This window comes from Pinus tabuliformis, chromosome Q, assembly GCF_031772625.1.
Source record: "Pinus tabuliformis cultivar Carrire ecotype Pingquan chromosome Q, CPIR1, whole genome shotgun sequence".
NCBI lineage: Eukaryota > Viridiplantae > Streptophyta > Pinopsida > Pinales > Pinaceae > Pinus > Pinus tabuliformis.
In genome coordinates, this window is record NC_142296.1 from 718,089,303 (window position 1) to 718,103,019 (window position 13,717).

The window sequence follows — 13,717 nt, forward strand, 5'->3', positions numbered from 1 at the left end:
CCCCAGACATTGTTCACGAGATCTTGAAAGGAGATAAATACGTGGAGCCTTTGCTCCTGTTGAGAAAGGCTGCGATCTCCCCCAACTAGAACGCATAGCTCAAGTGAAGCAAAACGAGTTCTTTTACAACGTTTGGAAAAAAGCGTCAATGTCAGGATCTTCATGACATTTTGACAACCATCTCGATCATTGATTTCCTTGTGGACTGTGGATTATTTCTCTTCTTTCAATCAAATCCAATAGAGGTAAAGCAGGTATATCTCTATAAATTTTATTAGTCAAATTGTGTAATTCTTAGATTCCAGTATTCTTCGAGTCTAATTTCTCTAAAATAACAAGAATTTATTAATCACAACTTTAATAAGGAAGTTCCTTAAAAGTTTTTCAGGACGTTCAATCTATATGGTCAAAAAACTAGTTTTTAAAGTTTTATAGCTTGAAATCTAGAAAGGGGCACAACATGAATATCTTTATATTTAAATTATTGTGCGGAGATGGATTTTTTGTTTCACAAACCATAATGTCCTATATGTTGACTTGATATCTCACTTAGCTATGACCTTAAAATTAGATTATTACTATTTATTATATTACATAGATTGATTCTTTCTTTCATTTCAATTTATAGTAATAATATAAATTATATTATAATATATCTTAACTAAGAAGGATCAACTCTCTTTGCAGCAAATTCTTCTCAGGGATCGGTATCTCTAAAGTTAAAATGGATCTAATTTGGTTATGATAGTTAGCAAACATGAGAACACATATGATCAACACTAGATGAGAAGGAGGCAATGAGGGGCATAGGATGGTTGATGGCACTCCACTTTGAAGCACCTCAGGGTTTAGGTTAGGATTTTTTTCATCGATTTTTTGTCATTGCCACTGCACTTGTCATCAACTTATAATGTGGAGCTATCACCATGACAACTTGCGGTATGCCGATCGATCTCTTCATCGGTTGCTACCCTCGTCCCCGATTCCTTCCATAGCTTTTCAGAATGGAGATCGATGTTGTCGATTAGTTGGTTGACCTGAATCCCTAAGTCCCTATTTGGTCACTCCATCATGCAGCACTGGAAGTGTCGGGCTCTCGACCACCATGTACGCCTTCTCCACCGTGGATAGGATTGTTGTCCGTCAGTGAGGTTCCCGAACCATCCGTTCCCTACCAACCACTTTCAACTCTCTCTGTTACCTCTCCATGGCTCGATTTCCTTCCACTCTTACCTGCCACCCTCAATATTTTGGTTTCCTGCATAGCACCATCCCCATCCTTCAATCCCCTGTCACCTGATGCAACACTGCAACCCTCCTTGTCTACCCATCCCTCTTCATTAGGGCTTACACAAGTTGGAAGCTTTCCCATTCAACCTCCTAATGTGGACATCATCTCTAACCCTACTTCTATTGCAGAGTAGACTATTATCCCCTCAGGAAATTTTAAAATTATGGTCATCAACTGTCGGAAGGAGTCTCTCTCACCATAGTCAAATTCATAAGGTATTTGGGAACCCTTCCCGGACCATCCGGTGACACCCTGATAAGGCAAGGCAAAAAGAAACAAGTGTGTTAAGGCATCATGTAAGGACCTCTCTCTTCGTTTTGGGGAAGGAGTCACTATGGGTGAAGTGGTGGACACATTGAGCAGGATACTTGTGGGTCGTGTTAGGGGCGTAACATATTTGGTAGAGCGTCTTCGCCTCTAGGCTTTGAAGTTATGGGGAAATATACTTAAGGAACTTCCAACTATCAGTACATTGGCTCGAGGTTGGTTTGCCCTTAGTTTCCACAAGGAAGAATACACTCAATGGATACATTCCCTCTTTTGGCATATCAAAATGGCCACTATGTTATTTAAGATATGGAGCCCTCTCTTTGACCTAGAACGAGAGAAATTGGGTGCTAAACTGATTTGGGTTTGCCTACCTGGGCTTCCGCTGCATTTTTTTTCGGAGGATATATTTACTCACATTCGAAATGCCCACGGAAACTATTTGGATCATGATAAGTCTTATTCCTCATCAGCGAATAAATCATTGGCTCGCATCCTGGTTCACCTTGATACTAGAGAGGGACTGGAACAGAACATCACACTTCATTGGAAGAATTTCACCCGTATACAAATATTATATTACGAAGGGGTTCCCTTCAGATATAGAAGGTTTCATAATGTCAGTCATGTTTCTAAAGATTGCCCCTTAGTATCTTCAGCAGCATCGTCTCCTGCTAAAGGCAGAGAACCTCCACATCCTAAGGCATCTCCAATGGGTGAACAGACTCCTCGCACTACTAGTCTGATGGATATGGATGGGGTTACCACACAATCGACCACTTCTATCTCTCCGCAACCTCCATATCTGCCTATGACGAGATCTTGGACTGCTGCAGCCGCTACTCTCTCCTTAAGTACTCTTTTTCCCCTCTACTCCTTTGTTACATTATCATGCACTACACAAAAATACATGTTGCATTTTAATCCATTTCTTCCATGTCTTCTACCCCTCTCACTTGCCCGCTGGACCTACCTTACTCTATTTTCTCCACTACCGCTCCCTCGATCGCTGGTCTAGCCACCATCTCATCCCCAGAGTCCTCCACTTCATCTTGTCTTTTACATCAATAAAATGTTCATTCCTGGGTATCTCTTCCACCTGAACATTATGAAATTGACCTCATTCCCCCTCCTAAAGCTACGAAGACCCCTCGGGGGCGTCCATCCATGATTTCGAGACCTATTCTCCTTGTCGGGGTAGATGTGGCCTTTGGCAGACAATCCACCATTCACAACGTTATTAGAGAAAATAACACCCTTCCCCGATATCATCCATGAAGTGGTTGTCCTTCAATTGTAGAGGGTTGGCTAGCCCCAGGCTAAAAAACTAGCCCTCAAGAGACTTATGGATTCGGAGTCCACTGACATCATCTTTTTAAAATAAACCCTAGGGAAGGCTGATCACGTCATTCAGATTCTGCATTTGATGAAGCCTAGATGGGGTTTTCATGCCCTTCATATCAATGGCCGATATGGGGGTTATAGATCTTGGTATAAATACTCACTCTATCAATCTTATCACAGCCTTGGGGGATGATGAATTAATTGGCATGGATATATACTCTTCGGAGATGGGAAGGAACTTCTGAATCATTAATTTCTATGCACCCTATCTTAACAGGGTCGATTTTTGGAACTGTTTAATGCATCTTTCCCCGAGTAATTCCAATATTATTATCTTGGGAGGAGATGTCAACTTCACGATTGGTCATGCGGAATCTTGGGGCCATAATGCTTAGTTGGATCCCCTATCTTACTATATGGAACATATTCTGGAGCTACATCATATGATTGATGTTCCCATGAACAAAAGTAATAGACATGGGATAATAAAATGATTGGCGATGCTGCACTGCATCGGAGATTGGATCATTTTCTCATCAAGGAGGACTTTCTTGTCACCCTAACAAAGTACCATCAATGGGTTAGATCTGGGGGTATCTATGACCATTCTCCCATCCATCTGAAATTAGCAAGCCCCTTTCATAAACCCAAAGCACCATTAAAATTCAACTCACCCTCGATGGTGGATCCTGATTATCATAAATTGGTCACTCATTATTGGAGAACTCACCCTCCCTCCCAGGGGCGGACTTTGGCAGAAGGTTTTTTCCGAAACCTAATTGAACTTAAAAGCCTCTCCATACAATGGGCAAAAACCAAACATGCTCGGCATGATCTGACACTATCCTCTATTGAGAATCATCTTTCTGATCATTTGGATGAGTAGGGTTGGGGTTTCATCTCAGTACAAGCTAAATCTACACTCACCGATATTGAGGCCTAAAGGTCCAAAATACTTCAGGAATGAGAGGAGACCTAGAGACTTAGAAGCAAAGCCATCTCGCTGAAGGCAAGGGATGACAATACTAAATTCCTCCATAATTTTTCCGTAGGTAGATGGGCTTGTAATACTATTTGGAAGATGCCTAATGAACATGGATAGTTTGCACATACCTACCACCAGCTGGTTCATAAGGGAAGCTCTCACTTCCAACAGGCTTTCAAGGCACCTTTTGGGATGCCACTTGCCAAAATTATCTACACTGCTAGACACTTCCCTTGGTTTGTTGACCCTGATGTGTCAGAAGACCTCACTAAGCCAATATCTATTAGGGAACTCGAAAGTACTTTTAAATGGTTCGAAAATGATAAAAGTCTCGGACCAGATGGATGGTCAGTATAATTCTATCTGGCCATTTTTAAGATTATAAGTATGGACCTTCTCAATGTTGTGGAGGAATTCCAACTTTCAAGTCGCATGTATCAGGCAATCAAATCCACCTTCATTGCCCTTATACACAAGGTTAATTCTCCTCAATATTTCAATGACTTCTAACCCATCTCCCTCTGTAATTTTTTATATAAGATTATAGCCAAAATCATTGTGAACCCTATCAACCCTATTCTCCCTGCCAATATCTCATCTGAACAATTTTACTTCCTACAAAACTGACAAATTCATGAAGCCATTAGTACTACTCAGGAAGGAATCCAATCCATCAAATTGAAGAACCTAAAAGGAGCCATTCTCAAAATTGACCTCTCTAAGGCCTTTGACTAGGTTAGTTGGCTTTATCTAAGAATGCTTCTCACTAATCTAGGTTTCCCTATCACGTTCATTCAATGGATCATGTCATGTATTTACTCTGTCTCTTTCCATGTTCTTATCAATGGGTCTACCTCCAATTTCTTCCATGCTGAGAGGGGACTCAGACAAAGATGCCCACTCTGTCCTTTAATTTTTTTGCTTGTTATGGAAGGCCTAATAAGCTTTATTTTCCACAAAATAAGAGAAGGATGTCTACAAGGACTTAAGACCACTCATCAATGTACAATATCTCATCTTCTATTCATAGATGATGTGCTTCTCTTCCTGAGCGGTGGTATCTAGGCCTTCACTACTTTATGTGATATCATGTTACTATTTACTATTGCCATTGGGATGAAAATAAATAAGCCAAAGTCTACCATTACTTTCTCGGCATGCTCTCTACAGGAAACCCGATTTGCATATCTGAAGTTTCCTTTTCAAAGTCACCAATTAGAAGTTGGACTTAAATACCTAGGGTTCCACATTAAATCCCATGGGTACAAAATAATAGACTGGATCTGGCAGGTGACTAAGGTGGATTAAAGTATTTTAAATTAGAATCCTCATTTATTTTCCAGAGGAGGGAGGTTGGTGCTTATTAAATCTATATTGGAAGCCACTCTAGTTTACTGGATGTCATTAGCATGGGTTCGTCAAGGTATTCTTTTGAGAATAAAAAAAATCTGTTGCAAATTCCTATGTAATGGGCACAAGGAGGGGAATCCGTTCACGTGGGTGAGATGGATTCATATTGCATTGCCCAAGAAATGTGGGGGATGGGGTCTCAAAGATATTCCAACCTTCACACATTCTCTAGTTGTCAAATTGGGATGTCTCCTACTTAAGCTGAGAAGCTTCTGGATTGGTGTGATGCTAAATAAATACATTTGTCCTCTTCACATTATGGAATGGATTCGACTCCATTCTTGGCACAAAAATGGTATTTTAGTTACTTGGAGGGATGTATTACACACTCTTCCTACCACCAAGAATGGCCTCACTTTGCACATTAAAGTTGGAACATCAGTTCGCATTGGCACAAATCCATGGACTGGCTGTGGAAATATGTTGCGCCTTCCACCAAACCTTATTGAATTCCTAAATGACCGGGCCATAACCACGATAGCACAAATTGTGGATTTGGAGAACTCCACTATTTTCATGCAGTCTCGGAAATAAACAGCCACACTCGATATCCATGACCAATTGCTACAAGAATTGGAGGATTACATCAATTCATTGTCATAGTCACATGTTCACATATCAAATGCTGAAGATGAGCTCATGTTGGAACTTGCAGCACATGGAGTATACTCCCCTAAGGAAGGATACCCCATCTCTCATGTTGCACACAAGTCACCTGTTTTGGAGGGCTGGTGGAGATCTCCTTGGAAACTTAAGGTGCCCTCACAAAATTGCCTCTTCATGTGGAATGTCATTATGAATAAAACACCCACTGGCATAAACTTGATGAAGTGATCCCACTTTGGTCTAACCTGATGTGTCATCTGCCAACAGGCCGAGGAATCAAATGCGAATCTCTTCCTGTTCTGCACAACCATTCAACACATATGGGAACAAGTCCTCTCCTCTCTATCTATCACACAACAATGGGATCCACTTAATATCATGGAGGCATGCAACAATTGGTGGGAAGCTTCCACTAATATGAAAAAAAGTAATGTCCCATTGATTATCTATTGGCATACTTGGTTAATTCATAATTGTATCATCTTTAATAACATGCAAATTTGGTGGCCATTAGTTATTGTTCGGATCATCAATAACTTTAATGAGGTGACCAATGATGACCACCCTTAGCATGTTCATACTATAACACCTCAAGCTATGAACCATATTCAACCTTGGGCCTATTTTGATGAATCTACACAGGACTCGCAATGTTGGGGGGGGGGGGGGGGGGGTATATTACTTCACCTATTAGTCAGCCATTTTTTTGTACTCGCATGGGGTTGGGTACTGGCACAAACAACTTCGCTTAACTCATCTCGCTCAAACACTTATTATATTTTTCATTTGCATAATACTATAGACAAATTCATATTTTCGAGGATTCCAAAATGATCATAAATTGGTTCAATTGCACATTTGCATGTCATTTTCATTCTCTCAGAAACATTTTGGATGATTCCTTGCAATTAAAATCTAATTTTCAACATAGTTCTTGTCTGTACATTTGCAGGGAGTGCAACTAGATTGCAGATCAGCTTTCCATAGAGGCCTCGAACCAACCCAGAGGTCAATGGTTAATACAAGAATAGAAGGAGGCATATTTTTTTTCAGTATTATCACAATCTCTACATCGATGAGCTATAACAGAGGGCTGATAGGCCCTAATTTTACATTATTTTTTGCAGTACATATGAACTATCTATGCACTATATAATTTTTTGTATTTTTGTATAAACATTTACAAAAATGTGACTGTATACCCTTATTGGGAAATTCATGTACTAACCTATATATTTTCAAGGCTATGGCCACAACATACAGCATATGCCACTGACATCTACAACATGTAATTTTCCAAATTAATAGAAAATTATGATTTTCCCTAAGGAAAAATAAATATATTATATTATTAAAGTATTCAATTTTAATTCTTTAGCGAGCATATTTTTTATTATCCATCAACTATTAAATGGATTTATTTCATGATTATGACCCTATTACATTTATTCACACAATGACATTACGTGTTATAATAAACTTAAAAGAATAAGAAGTTAACAACACTCTCTTGTGTTTCTCCTTAGACTATTAATTTTCTCTACACATTTGTGGGTTTTTCTTTGTTTGACATGTAAGTATCACATAAATTCATAGAGTATATATATAAACGATTGTATGACTTGACAACGCATTGAAAATTATGAAATCTTTTCAACTCAAAAACGAAATACAAACTAGAGTTACTATATACTAAAAATAAAAAGGTTATTATGCGGAGAGGTGCTCCTAGTGTGGAAGAAAAGTTCCTATAAATATTTTTGAATGGGTCAAATTATATGAAAATAAAAATAAAATTGAGGTATAAACAGCAGAAGTAAATAGGTTTTGTTATAATGGCATGGGTTAATACCATAAGCATCTAGATTATCAATACCATGGGCCCAAACAATTCTAATTCATTTGAATTCATACATAACATTCTAAAAACATGAAGAAATCAAAAGACTACATGGATTTTATTTATATACACCAATACCATGCATTAATACCATGGGCCAATACCATGTACCCAAACAAGCAAAAAAAAATGTACACCAATACCATAAATTAATACCATGGGTCAATATCACGTGCCCAAACAGGAAAAAAAAATTAATATATATTTATATATTCGTTTTAAATATAGAGGAATCAAATATTTTGAGTTGCAAACCTCTTTAGAGTAGAGATATTTGATCCCTATTAACACTCGATGGATCCATACTTAAGATGGATCTAGGATGGTATAAAAAAAATACTATAAATGTATGTAGTGTATATGATTTCACCAAATATTCAACATTATAATTTCTAAGAGAAACAATATAAGCCATTGGAGTTATAATAAGTTATAAATGGAGAACTTATCAATAGAAATAGAAATATATTATAGACTCATTTTAAATGTCTCAATTAATTAATTCTTAAAATAAAATATTTTAAATTATAATATTATTATTATTTTTAATGGAGTGGAGGTGGTTTCGCGTATTGGTGGAAGGCTTTTATGGAGGTTAGAACAGATTAAACAATGTTTTCAGGGGTTTTAGCTATAGTAAAATGGATGCGTGTGTTGATTTAGACCCTATTCTGAAGGATATTTTGGCTATTTTGGACTTTGAACCCACTCAAATTTTTTTAGAAGACATCCATTTCCATCTAGAATTCGAGATTCAAATATGGATGACACATTAGTGTTGTTCACCTTGGATGGGGATTTTGGTTTCCCAGACAAGTAAAAAGTGGAATCTACAGTTTTTAATGTCTGAGGCATGAAATTGACTCGGGAAGGGAGAAACCCTAGCCTGTTTAAGGAACCAAAATAGAATAGAGTACCATTTTTAGCTACTCTGGAACAAGTGCCACAAATTTTCCTACAAAATCCTGTGCTGGATGTCCCTCGATCTCAGTTGTCCTAAGGGATAGAAGATATCATTCCAAGAAGTGGGTTAGTTGTTTTCGAAGACATCAACACTTTTTTGTCTCCATTGTCCTCGTGAGTTTAGAATATGTTGCCAAAATCTTGTGAGGATTTGTCCCTGAATGAGGGGTTGTCACCATATTCCTTTGCTAAACCACAATCTCAGGGGCTGGAGGAAATTTTTTTGGTAGGAATCATTTATGAAGGGATCATGATTGATTTTAGAGGTGATTTTTTAAGGGAAGAAGGTTCCCTTATGCCAGAATAAGTTGAGGTGATTCAATGTTAGGTCCCTATACTACTAGTGTAACCCCTTATTGTTATTAGTACAACCCACTTATTATATTGTTTTGCCCATGTAGTCTGCATATTGTTATTATTGTGCCCTTACATTATTATTGTTATGTCGGCTCTAATTATTTTATGACCCCTTAGGCTCCTATATATAGAAAAGAGGTCTTGTCATTTGTATCATCCAAGAATTGTTCATTTGTGTAATATATAAGGGGTTTCCCCCTCGAAGAGGCTTATTTCTAAGGCATTCATTTATATTTTCTATCTTTTTATGAGCTGGTTTCATAACATTTGATATCAAAGGTTTAGATTCTAGGGTTTCGTTGCTCCAAATAGGTGATCGTGAAATTTTCTCTATAACTTTTTTTCTACAATGTTTCAGAAGGGAAAAAAAAGCCATTTGATAGGAGATCTTGATGAACCTCAAGTCTTGATTTCAGATCTTGTCTCACTATATTTTGGGATATATGATCTGAGGAAGTTAGGGTTTTGGAAGACTCTTGAATTACATCCTAAACAGGTGACTTGGGGAAAATCATCATAACTATCTCTCTGAGCATCAGATTGACATTTTGTTAGACGTTACCAAAAGAGGACAAACTATAGTTTTCTTTGTATATTTCTCAGATTTGAAGATCAAAACGGTGGCACGTGGCACTCAGTACAAGTTAGCTCTTCTGAAAAGGTATATAATTAAGTCATCCTGAGAGATTTTATATAACTCTTTCTTTGAGATTCCAATTTCAATCAGGCTAGTGGCATTAGAAAAAGGACACGGAGAGCTAATACGGCTCGTGATTTCAAAACTAGAAGATCCAAAATTACAAAGTAATAGTTGTTTCAAGATCGAGCTCCTAAAATCAAGAAAATGTGATATGAGGAAGTTTGATGGTAGGGATCCGGTAAATTGGATACTACATATGGAGAAATATTTTTATCTACATGGTGTACCACTGTTACAAAAGGTACGTATTTCATCTTCATATTTAGAACCAAAACAATTTTTATGGTATAAATGGATTTGTTCTCGTAAACCACTTGTCACGTGGTCAATTTTCACGAAGGAAATGATAGCATGTTATGAGGATACAAAAAATAAACACCTTATTTAGCCAATTGATAAATCTCAAACAAAAGGGTTCAATGGAAGAGCACATTGAGGACTTATAAAAATTGAATATAAGGGTAAATTATATTTCAAAGAAGCACACGATTAATGTCTTCATAGGGACTTTAAAGGATAACATTCAACATGAGGTTTGTCTTTGGGAACCTGATTCACTAGAGAAGGCATTTAGGCCGGCAAGAAAAATTGAAAGTGAAATTATGGAAACAAGGAATCCCACCACTCACAACTATAATTATGGAAGTGTTTCTTCTCCTAGCCTTCAATAACCTACAACTTTTACACCACAACAATTGGAAGAAAAGAGAGAAAAAGGGTTTTGTTACAATTGTGATAGGAAATATACTAAAGGTCATAAGTGTGTTGAGAAGAAATTATTTTACATAGATTATGAAGAGGAGGAAGAAAAGGATTAAGAAACATCAAAAGAACAGGATATACACTAGGAACCAACCCCAGAGGAACAAGAAATGAATCTGACCATATCTTGTAAAGAATTGGCAAGAAATACCACTCCTCAAACTCTCAAGATAGAAGGACATATAAATAGGTAAAAGGTTCAAGAAGTGAAAGATCACATTGAGAAAGAAGAAATGAATCTGACCATATCTTGTAATGCATTGTCTGGAATTGCTACTCCTCAAACTATCAAGATAGAAGCAAGAAGAAAAATGTTCAAGAAGTGAAGATCACATTGAGCATCAAGAAATGAATCCGACCATATCTTGTAATGCATTGGAAGGGATTACTATTCATCAAACTCTCAAGATAGAAGGACATGTCAAGAAGAAAAACATTCAAGCAGTGAAAGATCACATTGAGCATGAACAACAAGCTCTCCAAATTTTAAAGGATAATGCCACTTTGATGCAGAATCGAATGAAACAACAGGCATATCAACATAGCAGTGAAACAAGTTTTGATGTAGGTGATTGGGTATTTTTATGAATACATCTCAAGCAAGCTATTTATGAGAATGAAATGTTGGAATACTACATGCACTTAAGAAATGGTGACCTTAACTAATGGGAATATAGGTCGAGGTATAAATGGATCATGATAGTCTTAAATACTTTTTAGAACAAATATTATCTTTAGAAGAACAAAAAAATTGGGTCACAAATATGTTGGGTTATGACTTTGAAATCATCTACAAGAAAGGAAGGCAAAATTTTGTTGCAGATGCACTCTCAAGAAAGGATGATGATGTGAAAACATTGTTTTGCATGATTTCTATTATCCAAATAAATTGGATAAACGAAGCAAGGGATGAATGCAAGAAGGATGAAGAAGTGTGGCCACTCATTCAAAAGCTGTAGAATATCCCAGTTCAAAAAATATTGATAGAACAAAATGAGGAAGGAAAAATAATATTGGAACCTAGAGTAGTCATAGAAATAAGAACTCGGCAGCTAGGAAATTGATCAATTTCAGAGTATCTTATCAAGTGAAAGAACTTACCTGCTGAATATTCCACATGGGAGGACAAGAATTTTATAAAGAAGCTGTTATGAAACCAGCTCAAGAAAAGATAGAAAAGATAAATCCACGCCTTATAATTCAGCCTCTTCGAGGGGGCAACCTCCTTTACATTACATAAATGAACAATTCTTGGATGATACAAATGAAAATACCTCCTTTCTATATATAGGAGTCTAATTGGTCCCAATACAATCAAAGCCTACATAACAATAATATTGTAGGGCACAACAGTAACAATGGTGGGCTTCTATGTGGCATAATAGTAACAATATGGGCACTACATGGGTACATCAATATAATAAGTGGGTTATACTAATAACAATAAGGGGTTACACTAGTAGTATAGGGGCCTAACATGCCCCTCTCCTTCAAAAAGCGTTGTCCTCAACGCTTGAGTAGTTCTTGATGCTTCTATATAAAATTCTTGTCCTCCCATGTGGAATATTCAGCGGGTAAGTTCTTCCACTTGATGAGATACTCTGAAATTGATCGATTTCGTAGCTGTCGGGTTCTTGTTTCTGTGACTGCTCCAGGTTCCAATATGATTTTTCCTTCCTCTTCAATTTCTGGCAATATTGCTTGAATTGGGATCTTTTGCAACTTTTGAATAAGTGGCCATACTTCTTCATTCTTCTTCCATTCATCTATTGCTTTGTTTATCCAATTTGGTTGGATAAAATAAATAGCACAAAACAATGCTTCCACATCCTCATCCTTGAAGCGTCTTCCCATTCGGTAAGGTCGCCATTTTTTAAGTGCATGTAGTATTGCCAACATTTCCTTCTCATATATAGCTTGCTTGAGATGTAGCAGTAAAAATACCCAATCACTCACATCAAAACATTTTTCACTACGATGTTGATCTACTTGTTGTTTCATTTGATTTTGCACCGAAGTGGCGTTATCCTTTAAAAGTTGGAGAACTTGTTGTTGATGCTCGATATGATCTTTCTCTACTTGAACCTTTTTCTTCTTGATATGTCCTTCTATCTTTTGAGGAGTGGTAATTTCTTCCAGTCCTTTACAAGATATGGTCGGATTCATTTCTTGATGCTCGATGTGATCTTTCACTTCTTGAACATTTTTCTTCTTGATGTGTCCTTCTATCTTGATAGTTTGAGGAGTGGTAATTTCATCCATTGAATTACAAGATATGGTTGGATTCATTTCTTCTTTCTCGATGTGATCTTTCACTTCTTGCACCTTTTTCTTCTTGATATGTCCTTCTATCTTGAGAGTTTGAGGAGAGGTAATTCTTGCCAATGCTTTACAAGATATGGTCTGATTCATTTCTTCTTTCTCTGGGGTGGTGTCCTGACGTATATCCTCTTCTTTTGATGCTTCTTGATCCTTTTCTTCCTCCTCTTCATATTCTATGTAAAATAATTTCTTCTCAGCACACCTATGACCTTTAGTGCATTTTCTATCACAATTGTAACAAAGCCCTTTTCTCTTTTTTCTTCCAATTGTTGTGGTGTAACCCTTGTAGGTTGTGGAAGGCTGGGACAAACAACACTTCCATCTTTATAGTTGTGAGGGGTATGCTTTCTGGTTTCCATAATTTTGCTTTCCATTATGTCACAAAGCCCTTTTACTCTTTCCAATTGTTGTGGTGTTGCTCTAAAGAAGGTGTTGCTCTTTATATCCTCATAATGTGCTATCATTTCCTCCGTGAAAATTGACCACGTAACAAGTTTTTTACGAGAACAAAGCCCTTTGTACCATAAAAATTGATTTGGTTCTAAATATGAAGATGCAATACATACCTTTTGTAACAGTTCTACACCATGTATATCAAAATATTGCTCCATCTGAAGTATCCAATTTACCGGATCCTTGCCATCAAACTTCCTCATCTTGCTTTTTCTTGATTTTAGGAGCTCTACCTTGAAATGATTGTAACTCTGTACTTTCAGATCTTTAAGTTCTGAACGTATGCCCTGTAGTAGCCCTCTTTGTCCTCTTTCCAATGCCACAAGTCTGAGCCAAATTGGATTCTCCAAGAAAACG